Genomic DNA, 26,477 nt, shown 5'->3' with positions numbered 1-26,477 from the left:
TGGGGTCAAACCACTTTTCCCACACACTGCTGTCCCAGCCAGACACCCTCTGTTTGAGGCAACACCCGCAGCACCTGAGACATTTCTACAAGCTGGGACAGAGATTCCCAGGGTCAGAAGCGCCTCTTCTGCTGCTTGCACAGAAGCACTGAGCCATCTGCCTGCCTGTGAGCCTTCGCAGGGCCCAGCTCACAGCAGCACGGCCTCGGGTCTGCCGCTGCCCTGCACCCTGACACAGGCTGAGACGCCGGGGCTGTGCAGACACCGACCCGCTCTGCGCTGGGGCATCTCCCCCAAGCTGCTCAGAAGGGGCTCCACACGAGCCAGGCGTCCTGAGAGCTTCAGCCAGAGTGTCACCACCACCTCCAAATCGCCAGGGAACATCTGCTACTTGGCCAGCTCCTTGGGGCTGCAGAGCTTGCTGATCAAGAGCTCCAGCTCCTCCCCAAGAGCATGACTCCTCTTCATTTTGTCCATCAGGCTCTCCCTGTCTTCCTTCAGGATCTCCAGCTTGTGGGTCAGGCTCCAATGAGCTCAGCCCGTTGGAAGGGAAACATTGCCAGAGCCCTCATCACCACCATCACCCGGGTCACAGTGATGTCAGCAAGAAGCTGATATGGCCACAGGGCCTGAGGAGCAGGGTCACGTCAGCAACTGCGGACAAAGAAAACATTGAGGAGGAAACAGAAAACTCCACGTGCAGGTGACAAACTGAGCACCTGATCAGATTGCATGAAGAGGTATTTGCTCTACCAGCAATGAAAGAGATGTTTTACCATAGGAAAGAGATGTTTGGTTTGTTGGGCCATATTCTGACCCCCCAGTTCTAGAAAGTGTCTGAGGAACAAGAGCTTCAGCCACGTCTCCTGCACAGCCCCCACTCCCTGCTCCAGCCTGACATTTCCTGCTTGGATGTGATCCAGCAGTAACCTGCAGAAGCTTTCAGGAAGACTGAGCTGCTGAGAGGTGGCTGTTGTTCCTCCCTGCTCAGGGAGCTTTGCTCAAGGTGCAGACCTGCCCTCCAACCCTGCTGGGAGGGATGGACCTTTCTGCTGCAGGCGTGGGAGCTGGGACTCACTTTGTGTTCATTCAGGGGTGACTCTCCTGTCATCCCAGATGCTCCTTTGCATATTTACAAGGGAAGGGAACTTGGTTTATGCCAAGGACCTCTCAGAGTAGCTGCCTTCTCAGACAAGGCCTCTGCAAGTGTTCTTTCACACACACCATCAGCACGACAGGCAGACCTTGGCTGCGGGACCAGGGACTGTTCAGCTGACAGAAGACTGAGGGGAGATCTCATCAGCACTTACCAGGATTTCAAAGCTGGATGTCAAGAGGATGGGATGGCACTTTTTTCTGCTGTCTCCAGTGACAGGACAAGGGGTAACGGGGCAAAAGCTGGAACACAAATAGTTCTACATAAACACAAGGAAAAGCTTTTGAGTGTGAGGTGAGGGAGCCCTGGCCCAGGCTGCCCGGGGAGGGGCTGGAGGCTCCTTCTCAGGTGCCTTTACAAACTCACCTGGACATGTCCCTGTGTGGCCTGATCTTGGTGCATCTGCTTTAGCAGAGGGTTGGGCTTTATAATCTCTATAGGTCCCTTCCCACCCCCACCACTCTGGCATTCTGGGACTCCTTGGAGCAGTTCTCTCATCACGGTTCATCACTCCCTGCCTTTCCTGTCAGGATGAGCAGGCAGACAGGGCTGGGGCACCCCAAGAACCCACCAAATGCTACAGACATGGCAGGGGCAGCCATCACCTTTGCAGCAGAGTGCTCTACAGCCAGTGGCTTGGGCCAGAGAATTACAGTAGCAAAGGCCACAGGGAAATGCTTTGGATGAGCAACACACAGGGTGTGTGGGCACTCTCTGTGGACACTCTCTGTGTGCACTGCCTGTGCAGGATCTGAGCAGGGACACAGCAATAAGAGGTGGCAGCCACGTGCATGTCTCTCACCCATTCCAGCAGCACAGGACGACAGCCTCCAAAGACTTGACAGGCTCCTGCCTACACCTTCCATGCTCCACAGAACAGGGCTCATCTATTCATTTAGCACTCATGCTCTGTGTTAAAGAGCACCCTGACACAGGTCCCATTCCAGCACTCATTCCATGAAAGCCTGGTGGGGAGCAGACTTTGCCGAGCAGAAAAAAGCTGAGAGCAGAAACACTGAGGCCATATGAAGATGAGAGGTCAGTTGTCCCAGCCAGGGCAGCGGGACAAGCTGCAGACTGGCAAATATCACTCAGCCTCACCATCTTCTCCCTGCTTTTTCACACAGGGCACAGGAATGAGGACTCAGAGACCAAATGGGGAGCTCTGCCAGAGACACATAAATTCTCTGCACTTGGACAGGGACGCTGAGTTTGGCAGCTGCAGTGCAGGAAGAATTAAGTACTCTATGGGCAGCCTATGTGACTTGCACAAGTATTTGCATCCTTTGCTGTACTTCATCTGTGCTCTTGTACAAAGAGCTTGAAATACGGGCATTGGCTGCTGCCCTGCTGCCTCCCTTCAGTGTTATTGCCCGTGTATGCTTTCTCTAATTGCTCGTGATCTCTACATTGACACAGGCAACACACAACAACTGCTGCTGGCAGCAGGATGGCAGGAGCCTATCCTGCAGAGACACAGGGGCCGTTACCACACACCTACCTGGCTCCTGTGCTGACCACGTGGAAATGAGCTCTCATGACAGGGCACAAGCCAATGCTTTCCCTTCTCAGCACAGCCTGCAATACAAAGACAGCGTTAGCAGAAAGCACAACACCACAAGCAGAAAGCACAACAAACCAACACAACACTGATGCTGCCCAGGAAGCAGAGAGCACACCATGTGCCAAACACAGCCAGTGGAAACTCTGTTGTAGTGTACCACTCTCCAGCAGCCTACTTCTGCTTGGAGGAGCTGTCTGCCTGTTTCTGGACGCACTGTGGGACAGACTGGAGGCAGACATGTGCAGAAAAAGGGATTTAAAACCTCGCAGCAAGTCCTTGCCTCTTCTGAAAACACCCTCAGTGTTATCAAAGGACCCTGGCCATTCCCCTCTGCTTTACATGCAAGCAAGAAGCAGAGACATGACTGAAGCAGTCTGAGCCAGTGACCAACCTGTGCCCAAGCCCAGTGTCCAAACAGGACTGAAATGCCACAGAGATGTTGAACACCACAAAGGTTGGGAACTCCAGCACAGGCAGAGCTGCTGGAAAACATCCCTCAGTCTGGCAAAGAAAAGCCTCAGGAAGATCTGTCCTACTTTGGTTTAGTACAAGAACACTCAGCACAAACTGGGATGGATCCAGAATCATTATATTGGGTGAGACAAAGAAATCTGTCCTGCTGGGAAGATCATGAGTGACTGGGAAAAACACATCAGGCAACTGTAAGCACGTCCCACCCGAAACAAGGACAAGAGTCTCCCAAGGACACTACCAAACACCCAGAAGAAGCCCCAGTAGTAGCAGATGGGATTCAAAGGCAGTCCTAGAGAGTAAATCCTTCTGGAATAAGCAAGTCGGGCTCATAAACCTCTAGGGCAAAGAAAGAATGAGTCTGGCAGAAGGATCCAGAACAGACAGGAGAGTTGGTTCTGTCTTATCCAAAGGAAACCGGAAACCAAACGATTTTCTCTTCCTTTTTCCCGAATCTCATCTTTCACTCTGTTCAGAGAAAGAACACAAGCGCTTTCTTCTTGCTAATATCAGGAATCTGGAATCTGGAAGGTCATTAACCCTTTACACACTGCCCTTTGGGGATGGTTTCTACCAGCTCTAAGGGACACACTTTCTGGAATGTTCTGCCATGAACAGAGTGATTAACTGAGCTGAGTCGAGCGCCTCGGGTGCCTGAGGACAGCCAGGCAGTGAAGCAGCCGGGCCTGCAGGAGAGCAGAACTCAGTGAGACTGTTACTGTTCTACTTCCATGAACAAAAGGAAAGTCACACAACAGAATGACATCCCAGGGGGAAAAAACATCAGCATTTGGATCCCCCCTAAGAAATGTCACAGACTCCTTTTCCTTAGACTCTCTGTTTTCTTAGACAAGGTTGGTCCTACCCTTGAGGACACTGGATGGTGAGATCCTTTCCAAAAGAGGGGAGAACCACCGTGGGGACAGCTCAAAAACGCTTTCCCATCCCTCAGGCTCCAGCTGGGACAGCTCCCCAGCAGGACAGTGGCCCCCTGGCTGCCTGCCACCACCTTGGGGCTGTCATTTCCACAGCAGCCTCTGGGATTGTGTTGAGCAGCTGCTGTTGGCACAGCTCAGGTGCCTGTGCTGGCATTTGCCTGCCCTGACAATACTTCTTGCCTTGTGGTTCCTTTTGCTTAGAGCTAGCTGCTCTTCAGCACCTTGTGCTTTTGTTTCCTGGGCAGCCAGATGTGCAAGGCTTGCCCTCAGTGCCAAGGGCTCAAGTAGGGCCTGTATCTCAGAGGGTGCTTTAGACAGCAACAGCACGGGTGTCCTTCCCTCCAGCCAGAAAGGCAAAGTGTAGCTTTGGCTGCTCCTCCCATCAGCCTCCTGCTGTCCTGCATGCACAGGGAACTCACAACCCCTGACATGTCCTGTTGCTGCAGCCTGCTTTGTCAGTGGAACACGGCAGGTTTGGGCTGCACGTGTTCTGCCATGAGCACAAACACGGCCCTGACACAACTCCAAACAGTCCCTCCGTGTGATCCCCAACGTGGCTCTGCACAGAACCGGCCCCTCGGCGTCAGTGCAGGGGGGAGCTGGGAATGCAAGCTGGGAAATGGCTCAGCAAAGCAAACACGACAGCACAGCCACACTGCATCTGAAGTTTCTAAACACAAAGGGTGTAAATCTGCATCCCTTGTTCAGGCAAACCTCCAACTGCTTCTCTGTTATCAGAATAGGTCCCCAGTAGGAGATCTGCTCTAGAGTGCCTGTTCTTGTCCCTGTGACAGCACCCAGAGACATTTCTTATTGGTACCAATTAGAAACCAGTTAAAGACTTTCCTTTGGGATGGCTGCAGTAAAGCTAAAACTTTATCACCAAAGAATTTCTTCCTAGCACATCTCCTCAGAGTGTGACCAGTGCTGTCAAACAGACACAGGCACCATGTTATTCCAGTTTCAGGTCATCGTGGAAATCCAGCAGGTTACTGCTTGAAATATGCCAAGATATTTGGAAGGAAAAAGAAAAGCAAGAAGCACCTCTCTATCAACTCCAGCACTCACAGGTCAGAGCAGAGTGTTTCTTCCACTGACACCTTCCCTTTCCACACCTTCAGGCAGTTTCCTGCCTGAGGCAAAGCACCTCCTCCCTTCTCCAGTCAACTGGAAGGCGTATTTCAAACAGGCATGTGCCAAAGCCACACTGTAATCAACTGTAACAAAGCCCAGCAGCTCAGGCTGCAAAAGGATACTTGCCATGATCTCCTGGGAGTGCCACTGGGGCACAGTGTCTCAGTGAAATACACATTTCTTGGCTTCCCCAAACAGAAGCAGCAGCTACAGAAATGGAAACAACTGCCTAGCTGTGACTCCACGGCCGTACAGGAGGTGCAAAGGATGCCAGGCTAGAAGGTCATTGAAGCAGTCAAATCATCAGTTCTGGCTTTGTCTCCTCTGCCCTGAGCCACCAAGGGAGAGAATGTTTCAAATAGGCCTGTCATGCTGTTTGGCATCACACCCCCACAACGCTTAAAAGGCACAAGGAAGGAGCAACATACTCAGAAAAACACCTTCTCTTCCCTTCTCTGCCCAGAATGGCTCTGCTGTGGCTCTTTGGCACTTCAGCAGAGGAAGGCAGGAGGGTACAGAAAAAAGAAACAGAGGTTCCAGCGGTCAGTGAGAACACTGTGAATCCCATGCACCAAGTTCACGTGCTGTGCTGGCTCTGTTGTACCTGCGCCAGACTCAAACAACGTGTCTCGGCATAGATGGGATTGACAGAGAAAAACATTCCTGTCAGCTACAGACACGCTTCCATCTCTCTGTACAGGACTCTTGTCTGGTCAAAGTACAACCTTCTACCATTGCAGCAAGTGGCACACTTATGCTTTTTCGTTCATACTCTTCATAACAATCTGAGACTCAAAGAGGCAACAATGCACTCACCCAATTCTTTGAGTGTATCATTCCCCTGCTCTGTCCTCACTGCCCACTCCAGTGGCAACAGTTGAACACACACACAAATCTAGGGGGAGAACAGTTGGGTAAGAAATGTGCAGTATACTCTGTACCAACTGGGACCCTGACCCACGAAAAGGTCAAACTGTTCCCATCAGCTTCAGCAGATCTGCTCCATGGCTTGTCTTTTTTGGGAGCTGGGTGGAGGATGGGAGTTGCTGCTCTACACATCTCTCTCCTACACTCACTGCTCTTGAGCAGGCTGATGGGCTCTTTGAGACACGAGAAGCAAAAGAGGGATGAACAATGAGCTCAGCCTGGCTGTGCTTTGCCAGGGGTTCTCACACATCTGCAGAAAAGCCATTGCAGAACATGGCATCACAATTTCTTTTGACCAGGCCAGACCATTTCCAAAGGACTCACTGGAATAGAAAGAGGAAAACTGCAACAAACCCAAAAGCCTCACACAGCCTCGTGTGGCAAGAGCAACTGACTGCAATCCCACTTAGAGGGGGTGCACCCTAAACCAGACCTGCCATAGCACAGGTTGTTGTCATACAAATAGGTATGGAGGGGAATTGGACTGGGCTGGAACTATGAGCTCATTTCACAGATACCAAAGCACTGCTGTTGCACAGGAAAGGTCCCCGAGAAGAGGTGGATTTGAACCAGTAGGCCTTGACATACAGGTCACCCTCAAACTACTGATGTCTTGAGCTTTACAGCCTGAAGAAGGGGAACCAAGAGCAAGCAGGTGGCTTGCTGAGGACAACAGACCACGTTACAAAGATTACAAGCACATCTTGAGGACAACAGCTGGTAATGCATCTGTGACACCTCTGTCTCTAAGCGGAAAAGAAAGTATTTTAAATCACTAGGGGAAGCTCTCCAGAAACTAATGTCCACCATGGGTCAAATTCCTGCTCCTGAAGCCCTGCATTTAATTCTAATGGTTTACACACACTGACTAAACACCCAGTAGCAGGAAAAAGGAAAGAAAATAGCATCCCCGTTCTAAATATACCTTCATACAATAAGCTGAGCCAAGACACCCCAGAGGATTTAGATGCACTAGACAGAAAACAGCACAGGAGGTTCAACAGTTTGGGACAGCACTTGAAAAGAAATGAATCTGCACATGGAGCTCGTGAGAGATTTGCCTCCAACTGAAATGCCCACAGAACACTGAACAGCAAGAGAAAATGTATCACTCTAGTTAATGGAAAAGAGCTGGACAGCACACCCAACAGTATCCTCCCTTTTAGATCTTGTTTCCAAGCTGACAGTAGACACAAGGAAAACTGCCAGTGCACTTATTCTGAAGCCACAGAGACTGCAGTGCCACCAGCACAAAAGGGCTTTTCACAGCTGTCCTTGCCTAAGGGCTGAACACACTACTGAAAATCTCCCTCTTGCTTGCCAAGCTGTAAAGCTGCACCCAAGAGGCTTCAGATGAGCTCAGGTGACTTCTGGTTTATGACAGTCTAGGTGGGATATTGGCTTACAATGGCATCTGTGGTCTTCCTGCAGGACAGAAGGCGATGTAGCACGAAAGAAACTGCAACTTGGGCTCCTACAGCCAAGCAGCTGCTGTTTCCAACAATTTCATCATATTTACAATGTATTAAATGCCTGCAGAGCTCAAATGATTCAGTTCAGTACACAAATGGAGTCAGACAAGTGTTAGAGTTACTGGCTGCAACCAGTAATGCAGCAAAGAACTGAAATGGATGCCAGCAACTTTGACAGCACCAGTGCGACATATCTGGGAGTTAGAAAGACAGCACAGATGTGTTTCTGTCTGCACACAGCTCTTTTTCTGTAGAATTCTGCAATGCTTTACAGCTGGGAGATTCATGGTGTCCATGATCCTGCCTTTTTTCCACTGTACCATCACAGAAAAGGGATTCGCTCATCTTCCTGCCCTGAAGTTATACTTACCCTACACAAAAAGGAGCAGAAAAGGCTTTCTCAGGTGAAGGGAAACAGCTGGAAAGCTGATAAATGCTATTTTGGCTCCAGACATGACAAATATTCCCAAAGAGATTTCAGAACTCCCCAGACGGTGACGCTGTACATCACAGTCTGGGAATGGCTGGGACACACAGAAGCGTGCAAGTGGCAGGTTTCCTTCCAAAATGTCTGGAATGGACTTGTTCTGAAGAGCTGCAAAGCACACACACATCTGATGGCATAAGATGCACCTCCCCAAAGGGCCTGGTCTCACTTCTACCAAGTTCCTGTCTTTACTTAGACAGCAGAAATTGAGGAAACTTCATGGTGTTTTCAGCTTCTCTTCACTCTTAGGGTTTGAAAGGCTGCAGGGAACACACCGTGGCTGCAGGAACAAATCAATAACTAATAATCCAAATTCCAGACAAAGCTTTTAGAACTAGAAAGCAATTAGTGCAATGTGCCTCTCCCTCCACTTCCCTGGTCTTGGTTGGTCACACACATGTACCCACTGCTTAAGGAGTGGCTTCCACCATTGGAAAGAGCTCTTATGACTAAACCTCCATAACCTGAATAATCAGTCACTCAGTGGCTTCCTCTGGAAAATAACTCTCTGTTGCACACTGCTGTAACACATAACCAAGTACAGAACCTAGCAGCAGGCACCATATAAGCATTTGAACCATAACATAATGCAACCCACTAGCACAGATGTCTAGTTACTGTCTGCATGCTGTGTCACCTACTGAAATGTACAGCACCACACACCCTGTCCTGCTCTGGGTACAAAAAAGGACAATCCTGGCAACTTCCAAAATTCAGCAGCTGGTACAACTTCAGGTATCAGTGCTGCTTGAAAAGAAACTTTCTTCAAGTACCTATAATGCAGTTTGAAACTCTGGATGATTGGTTGCCCATCTAAAACAGAAATGTACCACTGAAAGGGCTCTTCTTCTGAAATCTCCTCTGGGGAGCATGTTCCATTGCACAGTCTCACACAGCTACAACACAGCCTTGTCAGGATGAGTTAGCTTTGATACTAATTCTGGGCAGCTCCCCAAATCAACAGAGCCCTCCCATCTGCAAATGATACTTTGATTCATGCCATGACACTTCCCATTGCCTGCCTATGATGCACCAAACTACTCAATTTCACTCTTCATAAGGTCAACATGACCTTGTCTATTGTACATCTACCTGCTGTCTCCCAAACCAAGCTGTTCTTTTGGTGGGCTACTTCCTTTTGGGATGCTTGGTGTGAATTATTGTTTGGAGGAAACCCCAGGATTACTGAGTTTGTTCAAAATGACACCCAAAGACAGCAAAGGAAGCCTTTGGAAATCAGCCTTCCACATCACTGGGGCCTTTGATCAAAAGCTGCCTCATTCACAAACTGGCAGACACAAATTTGATCAGCTTTTAATTTGTCTCTTTGAAAAGAATCCCCTGAAATGCATCTAAATCTGGATTTCAGGCTATTCACACATCCTATCAGTTGAGTGCTGATGCATCCACTGATGCATTCTGGTTTAGACACAGGGAATTTTTTCCTTTGAAAGCACAATTACCCTACTTCTGGGTTCTTCAAAAGGGCCATGTTCTTCCAAATGAGGCCAGCAGAGTGCTTGGGGCAGTTCTGAATGACAGAGCTCCTCACTTAGTCTCTACTTAATGCTCACAGCACAGATCAGGGAGAAGTTCAGTTGGGAATTTCAAACTATGGCCTTGTAACCTTAGTTCTCCCCCATCTGTTGTCATTAACACAGCCATGAGCAGAAACTCTGCAATTATCTCCTTCTTTCCACCTCCTCCAACTAGTTCTGTTCCACAGCAGCTTTTAGGAACCCACAGGCCAGTTGGGCAAGCGCAGATCAGAGTCCACATGCAGGTGGTTCAGGCAGGAGCCTGCTCTGCAGAAATGCTCAGCGAGCACAGGCGGCAGCAGCGGCTCCCAGGCTGCTGCCTTTCAGACCACCTCCATCCATCAGCATTTCCTGAGACACAGAAAAAGGTGACATCTCACTGGCATCCCCTCAGCTTTGCCAAGAGACAGACACAGAGCAATGGCCAATTCCCACAGCACCTCAACACCCTTTGCTGGGTTTGGCAAAATTCGGCTTACTCCTGTGGGCCCTGAAACTTCACGAGCTCCCTGAGGCAGCTGCGTGCTCTTGACCTCACCAGCACTGACCCCACCAGGCAAAGGCCAGCTGACAGGAGACAAAGATTTGCTGCTCTAGAGAAATCTGGATTTCTAAAGCATTTTCTCATCCACCATACCTTTCACACAGCTGCCAGCTTCAGTTTTCCCTCTGGTCAGAGGGTAAAACATTGGATAAAACATTTCTGATTTCCTTCCATTCTAAAGTGGCTTCAAGGGCAAAGACTCAGATTTCTGTCTGAACGCTTCAACCATTTCCTCTACATTTGAAAGCTTAGACCCTTTCTTGGGAGACTTTGCAGACTCGGGCACCGAGGCTTTCAGACACGTTTCAGATGGGGATCCCCACTTGTCTGCCTCTGATCTGCTTTCAGGACAACAAACTTACCAGGAATGCTACAGAGCCAATTGATTGATTGGATTCACACAGATGATTCCCTGGCCTAAAGATCAGAAAAAGGAACCAAGTCAGTACTAAAGGTTTACTCATCACCCTGCCAAAGCTCTGCTGTGCATTTGTGCAGCCTGAAGAAACCACTCCAAAAGTTCAGGACTCACCACGCTCCTCCTGCAATCCTGCCAAATGCATGTGTTAGCTCAGATCCTTCACGTGCCTGTTCCAATATACAAGTTACCCTGTCAACAAATTAAATTCAAGGTGTTGTTCTCCTAAGGACCACAAAGTCTGCACCCATCTGCAGCATCAATTCCCTCTTGGCAGGATCAAATTGGCCAGTCCAGACTTCTACAGAACAAGCCCATTCTTGCTTCTCTCAATTATCTCTGAGAGCAGCATTCCCAAAGGCAGTAGCAAACATTCCTTTCTGCTAAAGGGTGCAAAACCAAGGCTGCTGCTGACTTGGAGCTGCATGTCATGAAGGTGTTGAGCTACATCTTTGCCAGGCCAGGAGTGTTTCACCACCAGGGCACTCTCAGGGGAACCACAGGTTTGCAGAGAAATGGAGAGAGAGGCAATCACAAAAGGACACACACCAACTGTAACCCAAAAAATACTTCAGACAGGGACTCAGTCATGGGGTTTGGAAGGCAAATGATTTGCAGTAATTCTCCACACCGTGCTCCATATTTACACCTTCATAGTTTGGACTTGGCCCTGCAGACAAATTACCAGCCTGGCTAAGAGCACCAGCTCTACTGTGCCTCACCACTACTACCTTGTCAGGCCTGGATGTTGGCTCATACACACAGGAACTAGACTGACCCCAAAACCACAACCTGGGCCCTGCAGCACCGATGATCCAAGTGAGTTCAGGTGGTAGCACACTTCTGAGCCCTGCTCCTTTCTCCAAGACTACACATCCCAGTCAGAGACAAACTCAAACAGACTGTGCAAGCATCCCAAGAACTCCATCCTCTGAATACACCAGGCACTTTGACTTGGTAGAATCTTACCTTCTTGTTTTAATTGTGGAAACTCCCCTCTCCTTTACTGAGCCATAAAAAAGAGCCGGAATGGCTGCTACAGTGAGTAGGAGCTACTGATTTGTTGTGAAGTTGAAAATATAATTATATATGATAATATACGACAGGGCAGAAGTGCACTTCATCAAGCAGCTCAGCAGTGGGTTCCAGCTGCACCTCAGGGCAGCAGTCAGCACAGGTTTAACTGGAAATGTCTGATGAAATCCCAACAGCTGCCTCTGCAAGGTCACATCAATCCCAGAGATACAACAACAACAACCACCAGCCAACACTACCCTGTGTTTTTCACTCCTGAAGGACATCAGGTTGGCACAACAGCCAGGGTCCCTACCTGGGTGTGTGAACTTGCCCCGCCGCGGCTGCCAAAGCAGCGGCACAGCCAGGACGGCGAGCTCCCGGCCGGGCTGTGCCTGCGAAACCTCTGGCCCAGCACCTGTGGGGAGAAGGGAGATGGAGTGAAAGCCCTGCCAGACTGAGCAGCACCACACACTGCTGCTGTCAGACTGAGATGCTGGGGCGGCTGCGGGGGCTCTGGCAGCTGGGGCACCCGGGGCCTGTGCCCGGGGCCTTGTCTCCATCTCCTGCCCCTCCCCAGCTCTCGGGTCACCAAGGGGCTGCCCCAGCCAGGCCCAGCTCCAGCCTGGAGCTCCCATCACCAGCCCCGGGTGGGCAGCAGGCAGGAGACACCCCCAGAGCTGCCCAAGGGCCTGGCTGGCCCCAGCCCTCACCTCAGCCAGGCCACAGCTGCAGCACAGCCTGTGCCTCACAGCACCGACACGGCTGTGGGCAGCTGAGGGGGCAGCGACAGCTCCCAGAGCGCCCAGCAATGAACAGGGACGGCTGGCAGCCCCTGCCCAGGGCTACAGCTCCCACATGGCCCAGGAGCCAACATGGCTGGCAGGTAGCCAGTGCCCCAGGCCTACAGCTCCCACGTGCCCCGGGGCCTCCTTCCTGCTGCCTGACCCTGCAGGGACACCAGCCCCTGGCCAGGCCCCCCTGACCCTGCAGCCCCATGGCCGCCTCCCCAGGGCTGCACAGGCCCAGCCCCAGGAGGAGACAAAGGAGGAGGAGGAGGAAAATACGGGGGAGGAGCAGGGCAGAGGGACAGAGAAGGAAAGGGATGGAGCTGAAGGAGACAGCGAGTGCAGGAGGAAAAAGAGCAACAAGCAGCAGCAGAGAGGGACAGAGAGAGGATTGGAAGGGCAGAAAGGAGAACATGGGATACACAGACACAGGCAGGGAGTGGGACAGGGGGACAGAGAGACAGAAAAGGCACCAGGAGAGTGGAGTGACAGAAAAAATGGGACAGGGATTAGCACAGAAGGGAATAGGGAAGGAAAGAGAAAGGGAGGGGAGGGGAGGGGAGGCAAAGCAAAGCATCCATAGAGAGCAAAGAACAGAGGGCTGTGGATCAGCAGAAGGAGGCGCAGGAGGGTGGAACAGTGATGGGCTGAGAGAGTCAGAGGAAGAGCCCTTTCAAGGGGGTGAGGAGCAGGGTGGAGGCCTGGAGAGAAGAGACAAGTTCCAGCCAGCTGAGCAAGAGAGACGGGCAGGAAAGTGGGGACAGGCTGTGGGGGAGAGAGGGAAAATAAGGCCAGGAAACACAACATGGTGATAGAAAAAGGCAAAGGACAGGGAGCAGGAGAGGAGAAAGGAAAAATAGCAACAGAATGTAGGACAGACAGGGAGGGGTTAGAAAACACAGATAAGGAGTCCTACAGAGGAAGAGAAAGAAAAAACAGTGATGGGCTGAAGACAGAGAGGGAGGAAGTAACGGATGAGAGCAGGGAGCCAGACGAGCTCATGGAGAGAGACCAAAACTAGCAATTATGGACAAGTGCCCTCATTCCCTGAGCACTGCCCAGGAGCTGCATTAGCAGGAGCTTCCAGAAGTGTGGTGCCTGCAGCAGGCCTGTCCTGGGCCCAGCCCTGCACCCTGAGAGTGCTGCTGACCAGCACCTTGTCCAGTGGCCAGCCCTGGGGAAGGGAAATCACCCAGCTGTTTCTTTGGGTTTTTTTGTGATGGTTTTGCTTTCAAAAAGCAACTGTGTGTGCTCTAAATAGCACCTGCAAGGAAAAGGGAAGCAGGCTTCCCAGGTGGGACACCTTTCATGCCTGAACCAGGTACCAGAGTTCAGAGATTTCATGGAATCATAGAATAAAATCACAGAATGGTGGGGTTGGAAGGGGCCTTTAGAGATCATCCAGTCCAACCCCCTGCAGAAGCAGCTCCCACCTAGATCAGGTCACACAGGAACGTGTCCAAGGGGGTCTTGAAGCCCTCCAAGGATGGAGCCTCCACACCCTCCCTGGGCAGCCTGGGCCAGGGCTCCCTCACCTCTCAGTAAGAGTTTTTTCTTTTGTTTAAATGGAACTTTTTGTGTTGTAGCTTCATCCCATCACCCCTTGTCCTGTTGCTAGCTACAACAGAGAAAAGGGATGTCCCAACCCCCTGACACCCATCCTTTAGATAATTGTAAATGTTAATAAGGTCTCCCCTCAGTCTCTTCTCCAGACTGAACAGCCCCAGGTCCTGCAGCCTTTCCTCATGAGGAAGATGCTCCAGTTCCCTGATCATCTTGGTGTCCCTGTACTGGCCTCTCTACAGAAGTTCCCTGGAGCTGAGGAGCCCAGAACTGGACACAGGACTTCAGAGCAGAGGGGGAGCAGAACCTCCTTTGACCTGCTGCCCACACTCTGCTTGATGCCCCCAGGCTGCCATTGGCTTCTTGCCCACGAGGGCACGTTGCTGACTCATGTTCAATTTATTACCAGCCAGCACTCCCAGGTCTATCTCTGCAGAGTATTTAGCTGAAGCAGTGAGAGGCATTTAGGTGCCACTTGAGGCTCCTGCTGAGCTTAATTAAGTTCTAAGGCACCGTGTCTCCCTGCTTTGCCTTTGGAGAACCAGTGTACACCAGAGGAAAGTGCTACTGAAGCTCTGCACCTTTACCTAAAAAAGGCAATTATTTTGAGATTTCCCACGAAAGATGAGAGGGATTTTCCCATTCTTCACCTTCTGGTGAAGAATGCAGCAACCTTGTTCCACTGTGAAGAGGAAGATTGAGACCTTGTGAATTTCAGAAGGGGAGAGATTTGCTTGAATGAGGCCTGTACCAAGAGCAAGCTGGTGGGAAAAGACAGAAGTGAGGAAAGAGCCGAGTTAGAAAGCGCTCTAAGAGAGACTTGACAGAATCTTACTTCCTTGCTTTAATTGTGGTAACTCACCTCTACTTTGCTGAGGCATAAACAAGAGCCAGAATGGCTGCTACAGTGAGTAGAAGCTACTAATTTGTTGTAGAAGTTGGAAATGTTATAACAGATGATAATACATGATTTGGCAGAAGTACACTTCATCAGATTGGGAGAATCTGATTGGGAAATGATCTCTTGATGTTCCTTTCTTGAATTGATGTTCCTTTCTAGTCCGTCTTCCTCCTCCCTGTAACTCCTCTCTTCCTGGATGGTGGCTGCTGAGCTGCCTGTGTGATGTACCATCTGCTCTTGAGCAGCTGTCCCTCAGCAACAATTCCTGTTGCATCCCACTCTTCTCTGAGTTGACTCCTGCCTTTCCATCTTGTCTTGGTTTCAGGGATCTCCATCCAACCCTTATCTCTCTTTCTTCAGCCCCACAACTCCAGCTGTTTCTTCTCAGATGCCTTTGAGATGTCCACTCCCCAGGTCAAGTTGAGCCTCCCTCTTGCAGAGGTTTTGGGCCCTGGGATTTCTCCCAGTTGTTTTGAATGGAGGTGAGCTGGCTGCTGGAACACAAGGGGTACCTCTCCCACTTTATGTTGTCCTTCCTGCTCTGCAAGGACCCTGATGTCCCTTCACAAGGGCATTCTTTCACGCTACTGTAAAGCACAGTGGTTGCCAAAACTGCTGCCTTTCCCCCCGTTTTCCTGCAGGCTGTATTGTTCTCAGCTGTGGTACACAGAGCTCCGGGCTGGCTCCTTGTCTGAGCCTTCTAAGCAGTCATCCAGGTTTTAACTGGCTTGGGCACAGATACAGTGCCTTCAGCAGAAGTGGCAGTCATTTCCCCACGGGCCTGGTGAGGCTCGTCCTTTCCCAGGGTGGTCTCCAGTCGTGGCTGGTTTGGAGGGAGTTTCCCATGGCCTCCTGGCAAGTGCTGTGCCGGAAAGCATGTCTGCTCCCTTTGCTCCCTCCCGAGGAAGCTGTTAGGGCTTGGCAGGTGAAGCCTGGGAAGTTGAAGTCTTGGGAGTTGGTTCTTGGAGAGGGAACTTCAGCAGCAGTAGGGATTTGCTGCCTGACATTCTTGGGAACAAATTCAGCTCCAAGGATGAAAACTCAGCATTGAATGGAAACTCCTGAAGGCTGGTGCTTTTTAACTGGGCAGTCGCAGATGCCCAAACCACAGGTGATGATTCTCTCTTTGCTTGGAAGCCAACCTTAGCAAGTCCTGGGTGCTTATTTCTTTGGTGTTTTCTTTGGTGTTCTTTGGTCAGGAAATGGGACAGCAGATGAACATAGGTCTGCTGCAGGATGCTGGGGTCTGCTCATGGGCTGAACCCTTTGCAATGCCTCCTCTGTCTTTGTCCACACAGGGGCCGTGTCATCAGACCCACGTTTCATTTCAATGTACCTTCCCTCCCCTTGACACCCCTGTGATGTCTCCTTTGGTGAGTGTGCCCTGGGCTTGGCCCCACAACTTGAGGGCTCTGTGTGTTCCCAAAATGGAGCCCTTGACTGCAAGCTCCTGTGTCACTTGTGTGTTCCTCCAGAACAGCCTCAGACTGTTCAACCCAGGGCTGGTGGCTGCTTCAGCAGAGCTTTGCCATCACGGGATCAAACAGGACCCAAGGAACAGAAAGTCAGTGGGTTTGGGTGTCCCTCACAACCTGTGCATCCCTACCCTGCCAGTCCTTGGCAGCAGAATGACTGGGAAAGTCATTCTGGGCCTGGGAAAGGTTTGTCCCAGAAGGGCTCAGGACTGCAGGAGAAGGGAGTTGAAGCCACCCACCAGCCTGTAGAGCTGTGGGCAGATGTTCCTGCTGAAAGGCAACCACAGCATTTCCCTCCCTGACCTTTGGTGTGAGATATTAATTAGTGCCGTGAGGCCTCCTCGTTGTCACTGGCCAGGTAATGTGCCCAAGGCACAGCTCTGCACCAGGCACTGATGTTCTTAAGAGACGTGGGCTCCTTCTCCTTCCTCCCCAGAAGCTCTGCGGCAGAACCAGTGACTGAGCACCCCGAGCATCTCCATTGAGCTGCAGGCCCTGGGTCTCCATCTCAGTCTCACAAAAGGCTTTGTACTGAGATGATCTGCAGTTTAAAAGTGAAATCATTTTCATACTGCTGGTGGACAGAAAACTCATGGTCTCTCCTGAGCCACTTCCTCCCCTCCCCACATCACCCCTCTGCCACTGCTGCAGTTCCTTTTGAAGAAATCTGCCCCCACACAACGCTGAGTGAGCAGCCCATGGGAGATGGCTCCTGGCAGAGCTGGCCAGCCAAGCCAGATGTCCACTCCAGCGCAGCCTGTGGGCTGATGTCCTCTCTCTGCAGAACATCCCCACCTGGTGTAGTTGTCTCCTTGCTTTCCCATTCTGAAGAGCAAGTGTCAAAGCTCTAGTGATGTGAAGCTTTGTGGGCAGTGAGCAGAGCCAGTGTGCAGCGTGGCTGTGCTGTCCCTGTGTGTCAGGTGATGTGAGACACGGTGCCTGCTGATTTTGTGGATTGCACTTTCAGAATGAATGCTCTGTCTGGGTGCATACTTCTAAGTGAGAAATAATTGGTGTTGCTTTAGGGGCAGGTAAGAGAGCTCCTCTCAATTGGAGAGAAACTTCTGATGCTCAGCACTGTTAAGAGTGGGGCATTTCCAAAGCAGCTATGTCTGTGGTCAGTGTGAAAGGGAATTTTGACCATCAGATCCTTGCTCAGCTTCTCAGTGAGCTGTAATTCAGAGGCTGTAGTTAAACTCCAAGCCCAGTTTTGTCGTGTCAGGGTGTTCACAGCGGGAGTCACAGCATAAGTTGTGCACAAATGCATGCTGGTGTCCTTTCCCCAGGCTGCCCTCGCACCTTGGTGTGTCGCCTCACCAACATCTCCTCGGTGCCCGTGACCTTCAGCCTCTGCATTCCCAGGGATGGCTCAGGAGAGCCCAGCACTTCCAGTCTTGTTCAGATCTCAGACAACATTCACCCATCCTGTAGAAAAGGAGCCCAAGGCCATGTCAAGCCAACCGAGTTCTCCATCAGGCCTCGTAGAGGGACCATCTTCCCCCAGGGATCCCTGGCTCTCCAGCTATGGGGAGAGCCAGACGTGCTTGGGCAGGTGGAGCTGAAACTTCACTGATGCATGAGAGGGCTTTAGGGCTGGCAGCTCTGAGCAGAATGCGGTGAGAGATCTGCCCTAGTGTTAGGCTTTTGTTAGCTGGGTTATCCTGGGACTTTTCTGAAGGAGCACTGCTTTGTTTCCAAGATCAATGATGATCACGAACCATATGGTGAAGCACAGAAGCCATTTGGGAGCTGCTTAGAGCAATGTCTTTGATTGAAAGTAGGCAGAGGAAGAGTGAGGAAAGAGCTGTTAAAAAGAGACATGTCATTGCCTAAAGCTGTTTGCTCTTCCTCCCTGTCCTATTCTTCCTCTCCTGTGGAGCAGAAGGAGTTGTACTCCATGTGGTGATCTCCAGTGGGGACTGGAAAAGCTCTGGCACAGCATCTGCTGGGCCATGTTTTGCCCTCAGCTTTCCCCTGGTAAAGCTGAACACCTTCTGTTGAAGTCAGCAGGTTCCCTCTGGATTGATGCTGTTGTAGTGGGGACTTAGAAATTAATTCTAAGGCTGTGCTGAGTAGAGCATGAGTCTAAAGGTGCTTGGATTTAGCTTACAGATGCCCTGATCCCTGCAAGGTGTATTTAACAGACCAGATCTTGTCAAAAGACTCTCATTGCTCCCAGAGGCTGTGCTCTGTGCACAGACCAACAGAGGACAATGGCTTCTAGGAGTGATGAAGCTTTTAATGCTCTTCTCTCCTCTCCCTCCAGGTCTCCCTGTGTTCCACCACAGTAAGGACGTACGAGCTGGCGCTGGCGCTGGCGCTGGACGTGGATGGTGTTGGTGAGGAGGTGTGTGAGCTGCCCATCACTGCCAGGTACCAGCACTTTCCTCACAGCTGAGCCCCTCTCCTCATGCCCCCAGCGCCGAGCTGCCTGTGCAGGGTTCTGCCTCCAGCTCCAAACCAGAGCCAGTTGTGGCCAGCGAGCCAGGAGGGCAGCAGGGCTGGGAGAGCAGCCCATGTTGTGCTCAACACTCAGGCACGGCCCTGAGCCTTTTGCTAAAGGGAACATCATGATATTTGTTATTGGCCTGGGTTTTGGTGCTTGAGCTGTAGCCAGTTTCCAAAGGGCCACCTCTCCTCCTTCCTGCCAGTGGTGGGCTTGGGCTGGGCTGTGACCAAAGTGCAGCACTGGACACAGCGAGGAGCCTGCTGAGAGCTGGTGTGTGGTTCAGCTGACAAAAGCTTGTGCCACATGAGAAAAGGGCTGATGGCAGGACTGGTGAGGGAAAAGTAAAGGCAAGGCCTTAGAAAGGGGAAAATGGTCCTTGCTGTGGAAGGTGGACTCAGGTTTCTCTGCTTCCTTCTGGTTCTCTTGAGCAGTCTCAGCCTTGTGCCAGAAGTCGCTCGTGCTGCAGGCAGATTGGATCCCGTTGTGCTGCAGTGGGTGTCAGTTTGATGACAAGAGGGATGCAGAGAGGAAGGAGCCAGCTTTTGTGAGACACTGGAGTCTTGTGTTCCTTGAGCCCAGGTGAGCACTGGTTGATGGTGGGAAAGCTCCCCCAGAGCTCACATCTTGCTGGGACTGTTGGGAGGACCGTCTTTGCAAGCCCCTTGGGGCAAAAGTGCCCATCAGAGAGCTCTGGGACAGGGCCCCGTGGTGCTTAGCCTCAGGGTTTGCCCATCCTTTACAGGTGACTTCACACAAAGTGAAAGGTGATTTATAGCTGTATTAACCATGTTTGACAGCGACAAACATGCTCCATTTCATGCTCTTTGGGGAGCAAACACATTCTGCATTGTCTCAGCATCCCCCATTGCAAGTGATTTGGATAAGACCTTGTGCTGGGAACAGGAATCTACCTGAAGGGAAACCTTGGGAAGCAGTTTATCTTCTCTAGCCTTTGAGGTACAGGAGAACTTAGAGGACAGTGAAGAGCTGCTGCAAGGAAGCTGCCAGCAACAGGAGTGGAGGCAGCAGATTTTAGACCCCCTAGGGCTGCAGAGTCTTGTGTCGGGGTTATTTCCTGCCTTTCTGCTTTCTCCTGAGGGTTTGCTGTGTGGTTCTCCAGCCCCAAGCCATGTGAGATTGGCCCTGCTCATAGCTGAGTGCAGGTGCCGGTTGCTCTGGAAGCCCAAGCGGTGGGAGAGCAGGACACTGTTGTTTCTGTCACTGTGTTTGGGAGGGAAAGATCCCCTCTGGTGAGTACTAGGGAAAGTTGGGCCTTTGTGCCACTGCTCTTGGTGGGGGTAAAGGGTACAGGCAGAGTTGCTGATTGCAGGGATCCTTCCTGGCAAAGCAAGATCTTGTGATCCATGGCTGGTGTGGGCAAGGAAAGAAGAGATTCAAGGTATAAGCAAAATCTGATGCCTTGAGAAGAGGAAGGATGGTCGAGGGAGGGTCTCCTCCTCCTCTCCTCTGCCCTGGTAAGGCCTCATTTGGAGCCCTGTGTCCACTTCTGAGCTCCCCGGCTCAAGAGAGAGAGGGAACTGCTGGAGAGAGGCCAATGCAGGGCTCCCAAGATGCTGAGGGGATGGAACACGTGTGTGAGGACGAAAGGCAGCGGGACCTGGGACTGTTCAGTCTGGAGAAGGGAAGGCTGAGGGGGCACCTCATCAACACTCACAAGTATTTCAAAGGTGGATGTCAGGAGAATGGGGCAACACTTTTTTCTGTAGTGCCCAGTGACAGGACAAGGGGCAATGGGTACAAGCTGGAACACAGCAAGTTCCACTGGCACAGGAGCAGAAACTCCTTTGGTGCTGAGGGGAGGGAGCCCTGGCCCAGGCTGCCCAGGGAGGGTGTGGAGGCTCCTTCTCGGGAGGTTTCCAACCGCACCTGGACACGTTCCTGTGCCCCCTGAGCCAGGGGAACCTGCTTTAGCAGGGGCTGGGGCTGGAGCAGCTCTGCAGGGCCCTTCCAGCCTCTACTATTCTAGGAACCTGTGACTTCCTTTTCTATTTCTGTCATAAAAGTCCCAGACTCGAGGGTGATGTGGGGAGATAGCTGGCTACCAGGGTGCTGCAGGAGGAGAAGCTCACCTCAGCTCTGGTGCTCATGTTCCAGCCACAGGATATAGAAGAGAGCAGTGGAGAGGTCGGAGCCAGCCTGGCAGGCTGCAGAGGGGCCCTGAGGGAAACGTGTTGCAGGGAAGTCGCTGGCCATAAGAGCAGATCGGGAACTCTCCTCTCCCTGCAGGGAGGAGCTTGGCGTGGCTGTGATCAGCAGTGTCAGATGCCTCTGCATCCTGACGTGGAGGCCGGCAGAATCTGTAAACGGCCTTGTTGGAGCAGGGGAAGGCTGGGACACTGCCGTGGTGTGATAAGCTACGAAGGCAGGCCTGGGAAAGCCAACTGGGATGTTCCGGCGCCTCTGTTTGGAGGCCTAAGTGATGCCAGGGACTGGAGGCGTTTGCCCAGCTGTCAGTCAGGAGGGGCCGTGCTCACTGGCTTCATCCTTGTATCCTTGCCCCCCTCGTGGGAGCAGGAGGTGCTGGTGCAAGAGCAATTGATCTCTGAGGGTGTCCAGTTGTGGCCGTGTGGCTCCGATTCAACAAGCGCCTCCTGTCTTGGTGTTCCCGTGACTCTGCTGTTCTGCCTCGTGTGTTTCTGGGCATCCTTTGCCCCGAGTGCGCTCTTCAGAAAGGGGTGACCCGATGCAGGAGATGCAGCGAGCTGAGGGCAGAGGAACCGAAGCAGCGGGTTGATGTCATCGGAGCAGAAACCTGAGAGACGGCTGTGACAGATGGAGCCCTGAAGCCATGGGCTAAATCAACCCAGCAGCCAGGGCACAGGGCTGGCCACGGCCTGAGGGGACGGTGTCTGTGCGTATCTGTGTGCCTAGATCTCAGTGGCAGGGAAGCGGGCGTAAGCAGCGGTGTGAAGCGGGCAGCCGCAGCTGGTGCGGGACAAAGGTGGGAGCGTGGCTTGGGTTTGGCGGCGATGGGGTTAACTCGGCCCAGCCGCCGCAAGGGGGCGGAGCCAGCCCGCCCGGCGTCGCGGTGACGTCACACGCTGGCGCCCGGGCGCGCGGGAACGGCCGTTGGAGCTGTTGGCAGGGAAGCGGCGGGTGAGTCCCGGCCGAGCTTCGTCTGAGCTGCCGGCGAGCTGCGGCTGAGCTTTGACTGAACTGCGGCTGAGCTTCGGGCTGAGGTCCCTCTGAGCTCCCCCTGAGCTCCGGGCTGAGGTCCCTCTGAGCTCCCCCTGAGCTCCGGGCTGAGGTCCGTCTGAGCTCTCTCTGAGCTCCGGGCTGAGGTCCCTCTGAGGTCCCCCTGAGCTCCGGGCTGAGGTCCGTCTGAGCTCCGGGCTGAGGTCCCCCTGAGCTCCGGGCTGAGCTCTCTCTGAGCTCGGGGCTGAGGTCCGTCTGAGCTCCGGGCTGAGGTCTGTCTGAGCTCTCTCTGAGCTCCGGGCTGAGGTCCGTCTGAGCTCCGGGCTGAGGTCCGTCTGAGCTCTGGGCTGAGCTCCGGGCTGAGGTCCCTCTGAGCTCCGGGCTGAGGTCCGTCTGAGCTCCGGGCTGAGGTCCGTCTGAGCTCCGGGCTGAGGTCTCTCTGAGCTCCAGGCTGAGGTCTGGCTGAGCTCTCTCTGAGCTCTGGGCTGAGCTCCGGGCTGAGGTCCGTCTGAGCTCCCCCTGAGCTCCCCCTAAGCTCTGGGCTGAGGTCTGTCTGAACTCTCTCTGAGCTCCGGGCTGAGGTCCGTCTGAGCTCTGGGCTGAGCTCCGGGCTGAGGTCCCTCTAAGCTCCGGGCTGAGGTCTGTCTGAGCTCTCTCTGAGCTCCGGGCTGAGGTCCGTCTGAGCTCCAGGCCAAGGATCATCTGAGGCTCATCTGATCTCCGTCTGAGCTCGAGTCAGCATCAGGTGAGCACTGGGCTGGGTACTGGGCTGGACATGGGGCTGGGCACTGGGCTGAGCATTAGGCTGCAGGCAGTGAGCAGTGACACTGAGCATTGCTCCTTTGCAGTCTTTAGAATTGTTCATTCCCTCCTTGTGTTGCTCTGTTGTCCCACTTATTTGGGATCCCCTGGGTGCTCCAGACCCAAGGAGATGAGGTTTTCTTCCCTCCTTCCTCTTCTGCTTGCCTCCTCCCCCAGGTGATCACCAGGCTTTGGGCAGAGCGGGAGCCCCATGGGCTCTGCTTGGGTCAGCACTCGTGGGACAGTGCGGGTGGCACTTGCTGCCTCTCAGGGTATTTTGCAGAGCTTAGTGTCAGTGTGATGTTTACCATGCAAACCACTGCAGGAGCTCGAGACTGCTTTGGGGAGTGTGGGGTGGTTTTGAAGACTCAGCTGAAACTTTGTTTGGAGTGCCTTGGAGCCAGGCTGGCAGGCTGCAGAGGGGCCCTGAGCAGGAGAGGGAGATCAGTTGCAGGGAAGTGTCACTGGCCATAAGAGCAACCTCTGGTACCTCTGTTTGGAGGCATAAGTGATGCCAAGGGCTGGAGGCTTTTGCCCAGCTGTCAGTCAGGAGAGGCTGTGCCCACTGGTGTTTCTGAAGTTGCCAATATCTCTGTGATGCCCCTGGTTTCATATGCTGTTTCCCAGACAGTGTGGGTAGGAGGAGTGTTGCTCATGGGCTGTTCAGGAGAAAGCTGCCTGTGGCTTAAATATGTTTTGGGGAAGTCCAGGTGAGACCTGCTTGATATTCTAATGAGGGAAATTCTCTTTCTCTGTGGGCTAAAACACCCAGGGAAAGTCTGAGAGGCACGTACACTCGTGTGCTTTCCTGTCCCTGTCTGTAGATCTGCCCCTGCGGCAGGGCAGGCAGGGGCCCTGGGGTCCCCTTGCAGGCAGGGCTCCCTCCCAGGGGCAGGGTTCCCAGGGCCCCTCGGGCACAGATGGAACTGCTTCTCCTTGCGGCAGGTTTTCCAGCGACATGAGCAGCCAAGTGAAAGCAGAGCTGCACCCCAAAGCTGCTCCTGCAGGCAGCAGGTGCACGGTGCGGGGCAGGGCGGCTGGAGCCGACTGGCTGGACTGGAAGGATGAGGATTGGTGTGAGTGGGAGCCGCTGCCTGCAGCGAAGGGCAGCCCCGCCGTGAGCCGCCCCAGCCCTGCCCCGGCCGCACGGCCTGGCCCCGCCAGCCACGTCCCGGCTGCAGAGGAGGCGGCAGCTAAAGCGGCCCCGCTGGAGGAGGAGGACTGGCTGATCGCTGCCTTGGCTCGCAAGAAAGCCCAAGCGCAGGCCAAGGCCCAGGAGAGGAATGCCGAGGCCTCGGAGGCCCCAGGGGAAAGGCTGCATCCCCGTCCTGCTGTCAGGTAAAGGCACAGTTGATGGCCACGCTGCTCCCGTTTGCTCCACGTGTAGCTGCTCCAGCAGCACCTCTCCCAAAGCCTCGTCTCAGATTGAGGCCATTAGTTGTAAGCGCTAGTTTGTCTTGGGGTGGAGCCCTGGGAGCCCAGCACCTGAAGCTGTGCAGCAAGAGCTGGGTGCCGCCAACCCGCTACATCTGCTGTAAATCTCCCTTTGAACGGCTCCTTGCTTAAATGCAGTAGTGCCAGCACTGCAGTCTTTTATCCCAGTGCTATTTGAGCCTCGTTGTATGTTTTGTGATGTGGCTGCTGTGGTGTGGCCGTGTGCTCTCTCCATTTCCCACTGCCTGGCCTGACTGTCCTTAGGACACTCTTGCTGAGCTCACGTGTGGTGCTGCTAACACTCAGGCTTGTGTCACAGCTCTGTTCTAGGGGATGATTTCTTCAACAAGCTCTCTGCAGAGGACAGCAAAGCTGCAGGGGTGAGTCCATATTTCAGGAGAGAGCCCAAGTGTGTCAAGGGCTGGGACTGGGCTGGGCTAAGATTGCCCCTGATCTCCCCGTGTCCAAGTCAGTAGTGGGATATGGGAGATGGACTGTGCAATGTGTCTGAAGAGGTAACCCCTCTGTGGCATCCCTGTGGAGTGGGGAAGATGGGACAGGGGAGTGGGTGGATGGGGGGAGAAAGGCTTCCAGGTGCCAGGAATTATGTGCTGCTGCAGCCTTCCTGGGTGCACTTCAGGGAAAGTGTTGTAAGAAGAACACTTGCCCAAATCAATGCCTTTGAATTTTCCTGATGCTTGTCCCTGAGGCAGCAGAATCTGAGCAACAGAAGCAAGGCACAGGGAGGTTTTGAGTGAGAAGGGCACCCAAAGGTGCTCATGTGCTCTTCTTTCTCATAAACCGAGGAAAAGCAGAGGCTGGAGTGAGGGGGGGGAAGTTTCCAAAGTCTGCTCATCTCTGATCTCTCCCCTCCCTGGCACACAGGGACCCAGGGCCTCTGCCACAGACGCGGAGAATCTGCTGCAGAACCTGAAGGTGAGTGTGGAAATGCCTCCCTCTCCCCACACCGTGCCTCCAGCCGTGCCTCCAGCAGTGCTCACCCTGCTCCCATCCTTGTCCCCTTGCTTCCCAGGATATGGATGACCTGGAAGCTGATCTCCTGGGCATATCAAAGCCCAGTTCTGCAGCAGAGAAGACAACAGTGAAAGGTCCTGAGGAATGGGGATCCTTGGGAGAAGGACGAGCTAAAGCCCCAGGGAAGCTGTTAGCTCCTGAGAAAGGTTAGAGGGAGATTTTACTTTTGTCTTCACAACTTGATTGGGAATGAGCAGGGGATGTCTTCATCTGGGAACAAAAAGTGGAAGGAGAGCCAAAGGGGTTGCATTAGAGGTATGCCAGCCACAAGGCTGTGGGGAGGAATGTGTGGCGTCACATGTAGCTGCAGAGGAGCAGGGGGGCTGGCGTCTTTGCACCCAGTTGCTCCTCTGGGCATTGACTCAAGGCTGCTTGTTTGAACAGAGAAGGAAGAGGACTGGAAGAGGAAAGATGATGTGTCTGGCGAGTACGAGTCCTCGGTGGCCTCCACACCCAAGAGCCCAGTGGCGAGGAGGCGATCTGTCAGGTGTGGTGCTGCGTGTGTGTCCCTAGCTCCAGGCACACTGCCCCTGCGACAGGGCAGGCAGGGGCCCTGGGGTCCCCTTGCAGGCAGGGCTCCCTCCCAGGGGCAGGGTTCCCAGGGCCCCTCGGGCACAGATGGAACTGCTTCTCCTTGCGGCAGGTTTTCCAGCGACATGAGCAGCCAAGTGAAAGCAGAGCTGCACCCCAAAGCTGCTCCTGCAGGCAGCAGGCGCACGGTGCGGGGCAGGGCGGCTGGAGCCGACTGGCTGGGCTGGAAGGATGAGGATTGGTGTGAGTGGGAGCCGCTGCCTGCAGCGAAGGGCAGCCCTGCCGTGAGCCGCCCCAGCCCTGCCCCGGCCGCACGGCCTGGCCCCGCCAGCCACGTCCCGGCTGCAGAGGAGGCGGCAGCTAAAGCGGCCCCACTGGAGGAGGAGGACTGGCTGATCGCTGCCTTGGCTCGCAAGAAAGCCCAAGCGCAGGCCAAGGCCCAGGAGAGGAATGCCGAGGCCTCGGAGGCCCCAGGGGAAAGGCTGCATCCCCGTCCTGCTGTCAGGTAAAGGCACAGTTGATGGCCACGCTGCTCCCGTTTGCTCCACGTGTAGCTGCTCCAGCAGCACCTCTCCCAAAGCCTCGTCTCAGATTGAGGCCATTAGTTGTAAGCGCTAGTTTGTCTTGGGGTGGAGCCCTGGGAGCCCAGCACCTGAAGCTGTGCAGCAAGAGCTGGGTGCC

Source organism: Colius striatus, chromosome 21, assembly GCF_028858725.1.
Source record: "Colius striatus isolate bColStr4 chromosome 21, bColStr4.1.hap1, whole genome shotgun sequence".
Lineage (NCBI taxonomy): Eukaryota > Metazoa > Chordata > Aves > Coliiformes > Coliidae > Colius > Colius striatus.
Note: the sequence above shows the minus strand (reverse complement) of the source record.